Source organism: Thermobia domestica, chromosome 3, assembly GCF_964235325.1.
Source record: "Thermobia domestica chromosome 3, izTheDome1.hap1.1, whole genome shotgun sequence".
Lineage (NCBI taxonomy): Eukaryota > Metazoa > Arthropoda > Insecta > Zygentoma > Lepismatidae > Thermobia > Thermobia domestica.
The window spans coordinates 178,813,236-178,825,404 of NC_137456.1; positions in this window are offsets into that span (position 1 = coordinate 178,813,236).

The window sequence follows — 12,169 nt, forward strand, 5'->3', positions numbered from 1 at the left end:
CTACCCGTTCCTACTCCTATTCCTACAACTACTACTACTTCTACTCTTACTATTAATACTACTTCTCCTACTCTTACTATTACTAGGCTAAGTACTCGTACTTCTACTCTTATTACTTCTTACTCCTCCTACACCTACTACTACTACTACGTACTTCTACTACTATTACTCTTACTACTACTACTACTACTACTACTACTACTACTACTACTACTACTACTTCTACTACTACTTACGCCTCCTCCTACTACTACTTACTCCTCCTCCTCCTACTACTACTACTACTACTTATACAATGGATCCGTATAGTAAAACTACACGTTGCCAGCTGTCTTGCAGAAGACCTGTTAAAGTGGACCTGCACCGAAGAATTGAAAAGCACACCTCAAAAATGATTGCTGAAGGAACAATAAATGAAACGAGAAAGAATTTTTTTTATGAATTTCTGTGTGGATTCGTATAGTGAAACTGCACGCTTTTAACTTGGTACAAACAAGGATGTTCCTCATATTTTTTAATCAACATAATAATAGTATCCCTTCTCCAAATCATTTTTCTTTATAATTCAATTTCCCACACAAAAACAAAGAGCATGGATATTTGACAAAGAGCCTTATGCTGAGTCGTTTTGACGTGTGATTAGTGACATACTAAAGAGTTCGATTAACATATGTTTCCTGCAGTAGTCAGCCCTTTAGTATGACACTAATCATCTGTCAAAATGACTCTGCTTAAGGCGGAAAATCTTTCGCTTCCTTTTAACACTCCACGGCGCTGCAATCGGACCAGAAATGCTGGGGAAAATGCTCCGAAATAGAGCGGGTTCTATCGACAAGAAATGCCATAGGATATGCCATGGCATGGGAAATGTTACAGCATTTGCTACTTTACACCGTAGGATATCGATGATACGATTTTTGCTACGATAAATGCTTCCGTCTAAAACTAGCCTTACTTTGAAGCTCGTTCGTTGCTGTGGGTGGATGTGGAGCGATGGGGAATGCAATTGCTGCAGTAGAGCAATTCGAGTGGTTACTGCTGTGTTGTCATATCGAAGGCCTGTTAAGGAATCGAGACACACTGCTTGGAAAGAAGTTAGTTGATGTTTCAGTTCTCAGAAACTTGCATCATTGAAAGAAGATATTAAACTACAAAAGTATCAATATGATTTAGTTTATGCTATAATAACATTATTTTCCAATATTCTAGGGCTACCGCCGGTATCCCACAAAATACGCCACTATTCCGCATAAATATGGCGCGGGCTTGTTTACAGTGGCGGAGCCGAAAGGACTTTTCAAAGTCCATTTATTTCATTAAAAATATTGCATATATAAAAGAAATATATATTCCCCCTCTGCAATCCTTATGCGCACCTACTTTCTATATATATCAGGGATGGCCAAAATTTTCCGGAATCCGGATTCCGGAAATTTTGTTTTCCGGAATCAGAAAATTTACTTTCCGGAATTCGGAAAAATTCCGGAATTCGGAAAAAATCCGGAATTCAGAAAAATTCCGGAATTCAGAAAAAATCCGGAATTCGGAAAAATTCCGGATTTCGGAAAAATTCCGAAATTCAGAAAAAATCCGGAATTCGGAAAAATTCCGGATTTCGGAAAAATTCCGAATCCGGAATTTAGAAAAAATTCGGAATTTTTCCGATTTTACTTTTCGGATTCCGGAAAGTAAAAGTTCTGGAATTGGCCATCCCTAGCTAGTAGCTGTTAAAAGAGAAACAATAATGAATATATATACTGTATTAGTTTCTTGTAGTTGGATATGTCTTTATCACTTACGTAGACAATTGCTACTGCAGTTATTTACTGCTTTATGAGGAAGGTCTTATTTTCACACACAAAACAGTCGCCGGTATGTCTCAAACATTATCGCGTTCCCACCTGCAGCTGCTCCAAAGCACTGCAAACTACTTCGCTTATTGTCAACATAGCTACAGTGAGCGCAGAAAGTGTTCGTACACCGTGCATACTTTATATTGGAAACAGCTAGCATGAGAACGGGAGGTGGAAAATATATATATAACCAGAATTAAGACTACACATTCATACATTTTATTTCTATATACAAGAGAAAGGCCAAACAAAGACAATCACTGTTTTGTTCAGAAGAAAGAGAGAATTCCTTTCTTGTAAACGCAAAAAGTCACCGTACACTTATGCTTGAATTAATGCTTATAAAGTATATTACGCTATTTAATATTTTGTGGGATTACCCTGTGCGTTAATGATTGTCTGTAGTCTTCGTGGTATTGATTTCACCTGTAGTAGTTCGTAGTTCTGTAGCTTCGGGACTGATTATGTTCCATTCTTCTTGAATAGCTTTTCTCAGGCCTTCTTTAGTAGAGAAGCTGTGCCTTCTGATTCTTGTCTCCAGAACAGACCATAGATGTTCTATGGGGTTCATGTCTGGAGATTGGGGAGGTGTGCGAAGCTGTTTCAAGTTATTATAGAGTAGCCACAATCGAGTATTTTCCGCTGTATGTTTGGAGTTGTTGCCTTGCTGAACAATAAATTGTTTTCTGCGCACTATTATGAAGATTTTCCTTTAATGTTAATATACACTTTGTGGATCATCACTCCATCGATAAAGTGGAGACGACCCACTCCTGAGGCACTCATACAACCCCAGACGAGCACGGACCCTCCTCCGTGTCTTACTTTAGGGACGAGATTTTGACGATTCATCTCTGTATTCACCTTGCGCCATTCCATACGCCTCCCATTAGATTCGATAAGATTAAATTTACTTTCGTCCGAAAATATGACCCTATTCCAGAAACAAGCCTGATCCCTTATCTTTATACTTCTTTTTCAAACTTTAGTCTCTTTATACGATTTGTCTTGTTCACCCATAACATTTTCCTGGCTATCCGACCATGATACCCTGCAATTATTCCGCACTGTACTGGCTGATACTTTAACACCGCGTGTTTCCAGATCCGTTGCCAATTGCACAGCACTACTTTTCGGGACCTTTTTTCTTTCCCTAATAATGTAACGTTTATCTTGTTCACTCAGCACTCTTGGTCTTCCAGTTTTTTTTTTTTTTTTTTTTCGCACAGTGAGAGAAACATTATACATCGCAATTATTGTTTGTACTGTTAAACGAGGCCTGTCTGCAAGGTTTGCTATCTTTCTCAAATACGTACCTTTCTTATGCAATTTAATAATTACTTTTCTTGTCTCCTCATTTGTTTCTGTTCGGTTGCTTCCCATTTTGACAGCCCACCGTGCAGTTTTTTCACTCCTATTCACAACTAAACTCATTCTGTTATTCGTCAAGCTATACAGAGGTGTATACTCAGGTGAATACTATTGAACCCCAGTTGTGGTATTTTTGTTTCGTATTCGTACGTCAGGTGTACGATCTCTTTTTTCGTCTACTCTATACACTTTCTACGGAATTTATTTACTTTCTGACCATTAAACTTGTCTTTGTTGTTCTTTATTGATATATTCATAAAGCTTAGTTTTCATTATTCATATTGTGTGTGTTATTACACTTCTTAAATTTTCTGTTTCTTTTTCTCAGGCATTCTTGTTTCAATAGCATAGGTGTACGAACACTTTCTGCGCTCACTGTATGTACAGTAAATACAAATTTACAATTTTTGACTTTACGAAGTATACAATGTAATTGTTCAATAATTAACATAAGCAGGCATTCATTAATTTATAATAATATAATAATTAATGAAACTAATAAGCGGGTGATTGATGACTCAGTGGTAGAGTTTTCATCTATGGTATTCTAACCCAGGACATGTGGGTTTTCGATGGCTAATTTTGTGTTCGAAAATTTTTCCGGTGGTAGGCCTACTCTTGGTTCCCTTTCTTATATTTGTTCCATCATCACTCATTAACGAATTTAGTTTATCAAAACTCCATAGCCATATATTCATTCTGCCCGTCAGTGGAACAAACAGTCTCAAGAACTATCTGATGGATTACCAATCAATTTTGGCCATGATGTAGATGTACAGAGTCAATAGTTAAGAATCGAGTTTCCTGATGAATGTAATATTCAAACCGGAAGCGGTACAAATCAACCATTTCCGGTTTTAACGTTAATCATTATATAGTAAATATGGTAATAGATAGCGAGAAGCGGTTTCCAGTAATCGACATATATAACATTCATGTAGATAGAATGTTACCCAATTTGTGCATCTGCTGAAAATAATGAGCTTAGGTATTTAGAGAGCATTTTCCACTTTAGAGAATGTAGAGAATAAGCTGAGTCAGGCACGTAGCTAGAATGTGGTAATAGGAAGGGGGGAGGTCTGTCACGAAATACTGTAGTTATTTAAAGGGGCTCGATCATTCTAAACTATTTTATTGGCTACATATATTGGTTCGTTTAGCCAAGATTTCTAATGGAGGGATGATATGAAATACTGTGGTTACACACCAGAGGCTCGATCAATCTAAATATTTTACTGACAACATACCCATATTGATTGGTTTGGACAATAAAATGAGGATATATTAGTAAGTATTTTAATAAGAAGCTATGAAGAAATCTCGAGTAAAAAAATATAAAAAAGTATTGAAAAAGATATAGTCTTCCGAAGTCATTCGAACGGTGTCGAGAATTTTGCATCTGGGAAATTTGCGCCCTACCTCAAGAACAGGGAAAATTGCGCCTGCGATGTACCTCCACCGGCAAGTTTGAGCCCTGCGAAATAAAAGAACCTATTGGAGCTTACGCATTTGCTCGGAGGGGCTGACATTACAGCATAAACAATCCTGTCCCACAACCATGCCATTTGTGATTTATTTTCATTGTGGCTATATAAGGGGAGAATAAACTTCAATATAAGCCAAAAGAACACAACGGATCAACGCAATCACTGCTTCTTCCAGAGATGATTTTGGGGGAACACTGGCCTCCCCAGAGCTCTCAGAGTGCCCCCTCGGAGGAGACCAAAATAATACGTCTATAATATAATAATAAATAGAATAGTACCAGCAGTGACCCCCCCTCCGGAATACTAAGTGTGCCCCCCGGAACATTTTTTCTGAAAGAACGACTGAACGCAATTGTGTGTTTGAAGTGTAATTCCAGCAAGTAAACACACTGTACATAGTTTTCTCGATAATATTACTGAACTGATTTTACATTCACTTTACATTTCTTTTCTATATTTTGTGTCCTGAAAAGCCAAACAACTCGCAAGGATTGTGAACAGAGATATCTGGGTAGAACCAAACAGCCTTTTGTAGATTAAATTATACTCTTTGATTATATTAATAAATAATTATATATCAGTCATTTATACTTTTATTGTAAATTTTGTAGTATAATGAAAAATTGTATTTGTATGGATTGCCCTTTAGTGAACTAAAATTGTATTTTTTCATTTGTTCGGAATATTATAACAGATGGAGTAACTCACTGAGACGATGAGAGGCAAGCCTAGTTCAAATGTGAGTGGAAGTTACTTTACACAATGCAAAAATAAGTTGAATTGTAGGGCGCTAACATCCCAGTGCAAATATATAGCCGGAGCATTTTCCCCTCTTTTTGCGGTAGGGCGCAAACATCCCAGTGCAAATATATTGCGAGCGCATTTTTTCCTATTTTTGTGGTAGGGCGCAAATTTCCCGGGCGCAAAATTTTCGCATTCAAGGAAAATATAATGTCCGTGAAGTTGACAAGCCACTTACGTCAGACTCCAATTTCGACTTTAAACGTCGCTAGTGCTATGTTAGTGTTCGATAGTGACGCAAATCGTTAGTACTTCACAGATAACGTGTGCTTTTTAAATAATGGATATAAGTCTTCTAACTGCATGCCAACACGCCCACTTCTAAGAATCATCTCAAAAATGAGGTTAACCGTTAGAGCAAGTAAGTGCTCATTAGTGCCATTAACATTAGCCTCCATCGTACGGCCCTTTGAGTAATAATAACACAACGCTCTTTGCTAGAGTCTCAATGCGTCCTTATATTCTCGCGAACATTCTGACATGCCCAAGTTAGTTTTTTTTTTGCAACTATTGTTTATCTGTTATTGTTTATTGTTTATTGCTAGTCTGCAGAGTAGTCCTTACATTAATATGCCATTGTCCTTGATAATCATTACGTATTTACAAGCAGTTTGTTATTACTGTTAGAAGATATAAAAAAACAACAGATAAAATCTACTACTTAACGGTTCATATTTTTCTTTTACAGTACATAAACGATTAATAATAATAATAATAATAATAATAATAATAATAATAATAATAATAATAATAATAATAATAATAATAATAATAATAATAAAAATAAGACTATTCCAGCATAAAAGTTATCAATTGCATCACACTGGTAACAAGCGATGCATATTTTAACTTCATAAAAATTTGTTTCTTACGATTTTCTGGAAAACTACGTATGATATCTTCATTATGTCAAGTTGTTTATCTCAGTGTGATATATGTATTACCTCTGGACAATATCACAGTAAAACAAAAATTAAATATTAGGAGTACATCGTACTTTTGGACTACATCTCATTAACCATGGGAAGATTGAGTAGTGTATACTTTAGGATGTAAGTTTCAGCTTAACTTGCATCATACATTCTTAGGATTACAACAAGGAAATTTGTTCGTTTGCATTTGAACAAAATTCTTAGGATTACAAAAAGAAAAAACAATTTTTCCAAATTCCGGAATTATTCCGAAATCCGGCTTTTTTCTGAATTCCGGAATTTTTCCGAAATCCGGAATTTTTCTGAATTCCGGAATTTTTCCGATATCCGGAATTTTTCCGAATTCCGGAATTTTTCTGAATTCTGGAATTTTTCCCAATTCCGGAATTTTTCTGAATTCCGGAATTTTTCCGAAATCCGGATTTTTTCTGAATTCCGGAATTTTTTCCGAAATCCGGAATTTTTCCGAATTCCGGAATTTTCCGATTTTACTTTCCGGACTCCGGAAAGTAAAAATTCCGGAATTGGCCATCCCTAATATATATATATATATATATATATATATATATATATATATATATATATATATATATATATATATACAGGGTGGGCCATTTTAATTAATCCACGGAAATATCTGAAAAATGATAAAACATAGAAGAAATGTTTGAAGTACACGTTATATATTGCTAAGGGGGAAAACCAATTCTGCCAAAAGTACCCCTCCTCGCCCCCCGTAAATGGGGGTAACGGGGGGTAACTTTGAAATGTCAAATGGGAACATGGGTCGAGTAATACCTCGTTCGAAAGGTCTTGGAAAACTAAGTAACGCTGTACCAAAAGATGTTTCATATTGTGCACCAGTTTCAAAATGGCCGCCATGATATGGTTCGGAAACTCCAGTACCCGTAGTATTAAAACCATGGAAGGTAAATGAATGGAACAAAATTGAAATACGTAAATATCATAGGATGATCCCTGTGATCTCAGTGGCCTCCCTGAAGGGGTCTTGGGAGCTAACTTCAAAATTTCAATGTCCGACCGGACAACGGTTCGGGCGTACGCTTGACCTACCCAATGCTGTTTGGAAGGCAGACTTCATGGATAGAGAATTGGTGCACTGAGTTAATGCGGATGGCCACAGTTACATTTTGAGTAACTATTAGCGGCCTTTTGAGAACACTGCCATTTCACCTCAATCGTTTTCTCCTGCAAGATGTTTGATTTTGCAAGATTTATCGAACGAGGTACCACTCGACTCATGTTACTATTTGAAATTTTGAAGTTAGCTCCCAAGACCCCTTCAGGGAGGCCACTGGGATCACAGGGATCATCCTATGATATTTACGTATTTCAATTTTGTTCCATTCATTTACCTTAAATGGTTTTCATACTACGGGTACTGGAGTTTCCGAACTATATCATGGCGGCCATTTTGAAACTGGTGCACAATATGAAACATCTTTTGGTACAGCGTTACTTAGTTTTCCAATACCTTTCGAACGAGGTATTACTCGACCCATGTTCCCATTTGACATTTCAAAGTTACCCCCCGTTACCCCCATTTACGGGGGGCGAGGAGGGGTACTTTTGGCAGAATTGGTTTTCCCCCTTAGCAATATATAACGTGTACTTCAAACATTTCTTCTATGTTTTATCATTTTTCAGATATTTCCGTGGATTAATTAAAATGGCCCACCCTGTATATATATATATATATATTACGCCCCAGGAGCTCGTGCGCGGGTTTCGGAAGTGCAATTTACGCCTATGGCAAATCCCCACTGATTGCGGTTTGCATGTGACGGGGACTCACAGCCTCATGGTTGACATCCACGTTAATCCCCCCTTCTCACACTCATACTAATTCTTCCGTGCAGGCCCGGCGCTAGCAATTTTGCCGCCCTGGGCGGTGCTTTCACATGCCGCCCCTTTAATCCGCAAACCTTATTTTGATAGATGACGTTCAAATGTCATGTAAAAACATGTATAGAATGGAAAAGTAAACAAAAAAAAAACTTCCTTTCTGGAATGCTTACGTAATATTTAAACGACTCTATACTGACACAATATTCAGTATGCTCGATTTCGCTGTATATCTGTAATATAGAGAAGCGCATACAGAAAATAAAATTAAAAAAATATATATATATACTTTAGTCATGACTAAGAATTTTAATCTTTAGGCTTATTTTATATCAAAAGGCGTTTTCAATAGAGTATGGAGCAAAAAGATAATTAGTAAATCAGATATTACGGTAAATCTAAGTGATTAGTCTAAGCCTTATAATGTACTAAACACAATAGAGATACATAAACTTAAAGGAGCAGTTCGAGTTAAAAACAAGTTTGGTGCAATAGAAAGAGTAACAAAAAATAAGAGACCCGTATTTTTTTATATCTTGATAGGCCGTCTCGTTCAGCTTCTACAGACATTTGTTTTTGATGAATCGTAAATAGTGACGTCATTGGTGGGATAAGCGAGAAACTCAATGTGAGTCAGCAACCACTCCCTTGTACGCAGCTGATAAACCTTTAATAGTGCATTGGATTTAATAGATTGTGTTTTGGATTTGTTAGCAGTCTTGCTCTGTTGAATTCTTGAGGGAAGTTTTTGTTAGTTGTTTTTCCTATAGCATTAGTATAAAAAAGAGTAGAGAGAGAGAGCAGTAATTACGTTTGTTGTGCGAAACAGTGTTTCTTCCAGACATGTTTTTAGGGTGGCACTGTCTCCCGGAGCTCTGAGAGATTCCCCCGGAGAAGTCCAAAATAATACGTCTATAATGTAATAAATATAATAGTAGTGTGTAAAAATAATGTGCCTCGCCGAATACTAAGTGTCCCTTTGCCTCCCCCCCCCCGGATTTTTTTTTCTGAAAGAAACACTAGTGTGAAGTAGAAAACATGTGTTAGTACAGCGCGTGCTGTGTCTGTGAAGTGAAATAGAAATGCCTAACACCTGCTGTGTTTTCGGTTATAATTCTTGTGCAATTGAAGCTGAGGACGTAAAGTATCTTTTCTTACGTTTCTAAGTCGTGAGAAATCACCAGATCGATATAAATTATGGCTCAAGAAAATCAATGGGAAAAAATGTACCAAATAAAATCACTCGTGTTCCAAACATCTTGAAGAGCCTGCCTTCAAGAAGTCAAGTCTACTGAAAGAAAAGTTAATGCCAGTGGCGGATCTAGGCTGGGGCCGGGGGCCTAGGCCCCCCAGTTTTTGAGTGACAGAATTGATTTAAACTATTATTTAGATATTTTTGAAAGTTTTTAGTAAACATGATATACATATCATAGTCTGGGTTCTGACTCCCCCCTCCTGAGTTTTTACCGTCTACATCCACTTCTGGCTAATGCCAGGAGAATTATTTACACGCAAACAGAAAGAATGCTGCTCCAAGTATATTATTGAAAGGTTTAAAATCCGAGCCATTGAACGAGCACCGATCTATGTCCAGTTACCAACGTACAAATATCGTACAAGACGCAATTAACGGTTGTAGTCAAGACGAGGCATTAGAGGGTAATAGAGACGATGTCACTCATGATTCTGAAGATACTGCTTTAGAAATAAGCTATACAATGTGAATTAGGGAGTGAAATATACCGGCTTGTAGAAGGAATCAGTGACGATGACTGTTCCTCAAGACATTGATTCATCGTTTAATTTCTCTGTATCATGTGACAATGATGAAACGGGTGATGAGAGTTGTTCCGCGGACAGCTATGAGAATAAAAGAAATTTAACCGGTGAAGTGTTTTTCGTATTCTGGCAAACTTTACAGATGTTATTTCATTTTTGCCTCATATGTTGCGCTCCTGTACATACCTTGAAGCACAAAATCATAGGGTCAGCATTAAAAATTGCAACAAAACGTGAAAATGAACATACTTATGTTCGGGAATCGGAAGAATGCTTAAAGAAAAGGTACTTAGGTATTGCAGCAATCTCGTCCGCCATCTATTTACATACTGGTTTCGATTTTTTTTTTTTTTTTTTTTTTGAAACGCTGAACTCATGCTTTATAGGATACGTTTTATAATATAAAAACGTTTGTACAGCCCACCATCAAATATCATTTTCTACATGCAGATGATATTTGTAAGTCTTTGCAATCAGTTCTGGAAAAGGAAACCGCACTTAGAACGTGCCACCGCACCTCTCACAAACGAAATGCTTGGCACTGTGTAGTGTGTAAGCCTGCTCTCGCTACTTGCCCACCTATGACGTCATCACAAAATCTTTCTTCCTCTGTTACTCGCTAACAACTGAACGTATCGCGATCAAACAAACACCATTCCTTTTAGAATTTTCAACTCTACAAATGGAAATAAATTGTAAAAAATGCATTTCTAAGTCGAACTGCTCCTTTAACATACCTTATTTGAAAGAAACTTTTCTTGCTTTGATATAAGCAAATTCCTTTATCACATTCGCGTAGTCCAATGTTTTAGCCAGTTTGTGTTCTATTGATATTATCGCTAGACCATTCAGGCGTGTTTCAGATATGTAAGAACGTAGTTTTTAATAGGCTTAAGTTTCGAAAAACGTCTTTCTCTACTTGCCACTGTTACCGGTAAGGTTAACAAAATTCCAAGTGCAATACTGACTTTGGGAGCAAATTTATGTTCATTAATTAATTTTAAAGTCTCTTTTGGTGAACTTTTAGGCTTAATTATAGCGGATAACACTTTCAGTTCGTCTTTCAAATCACTGGGGTTAATATCTTTCTATTCTTCGTTTGTTAAAATGCTGGCAAGTTTAGTACACTTTTCAGACAAAAGTTCAGGTGGCATATCTTTAAAATTACTTATACTGTAAAGTAAATCGAAATACTCGTCGTGGTATATAAGTTGTTCAAACCTTTCTCTTATAGCTAAGCGTTAGAACTTTGTAATAAAAATCGATCTTGTATCTTGTTTGTAGATCTTCAATAGCTTCATCATTTGCCTCGCACTGAAACTGTCTCCTCTTCTTTCGACTTCGAGCTTGCACTGTATTTCATATCCGTGGATCATCCATATCTAGTGCTGATGCCAACTCTGTCGCATCAACTAAGATTGAAACTTTGGATAATTTCTTTTCTCAAAGTACCCAGATATATTTTCAAGAAATCCTACTGCATCCAACACATGAGAATCGATGTTTTGAAGATTTTTGCTTACTATGGTTATGTGGAGTAAAAAGTCAAGACTGGATCTCGAACGGGATTGTGAACTTATATGGGTGGAAGTATTTATTCCAAAGCGTCGTTCTGTGTTTATTGGATGCTTCTATAGGCCGCACAAGAACACCCCCCAGCACATCTTAGAAGCTTGCCATGCCTCACTGTTACATGCGTTGTCACACGGTGACGTCATCCTATTGGGTGATTTCAACCTTTCCATCACGTGGCAGGACAGCAAGCATGGAGTCGCTAAAGATGGAAACGACAGTTATTTCATGGACAATTTTATTCATGGACTTGGTCTAGGTCAACATAATATGCATAATACCCGCAATAATAGCAATCTTGACTACATTCTTTCTAACTTAGAACCTCGTTGTGTTGTCCCATGCAGAAATCTTTTTCCCTCGGATCACGATTCCTTGGATGTTTCTTTCGATTTCCTCCCCTCCACTACTACAAACCAGCCCCTCAAAAGTAGGTCACAACTTCTATGGAAGAAAGCCCCCTGGGGGGACATCTGCCGGGCTATTGAACTGTTTCCTTGGTGTTTGT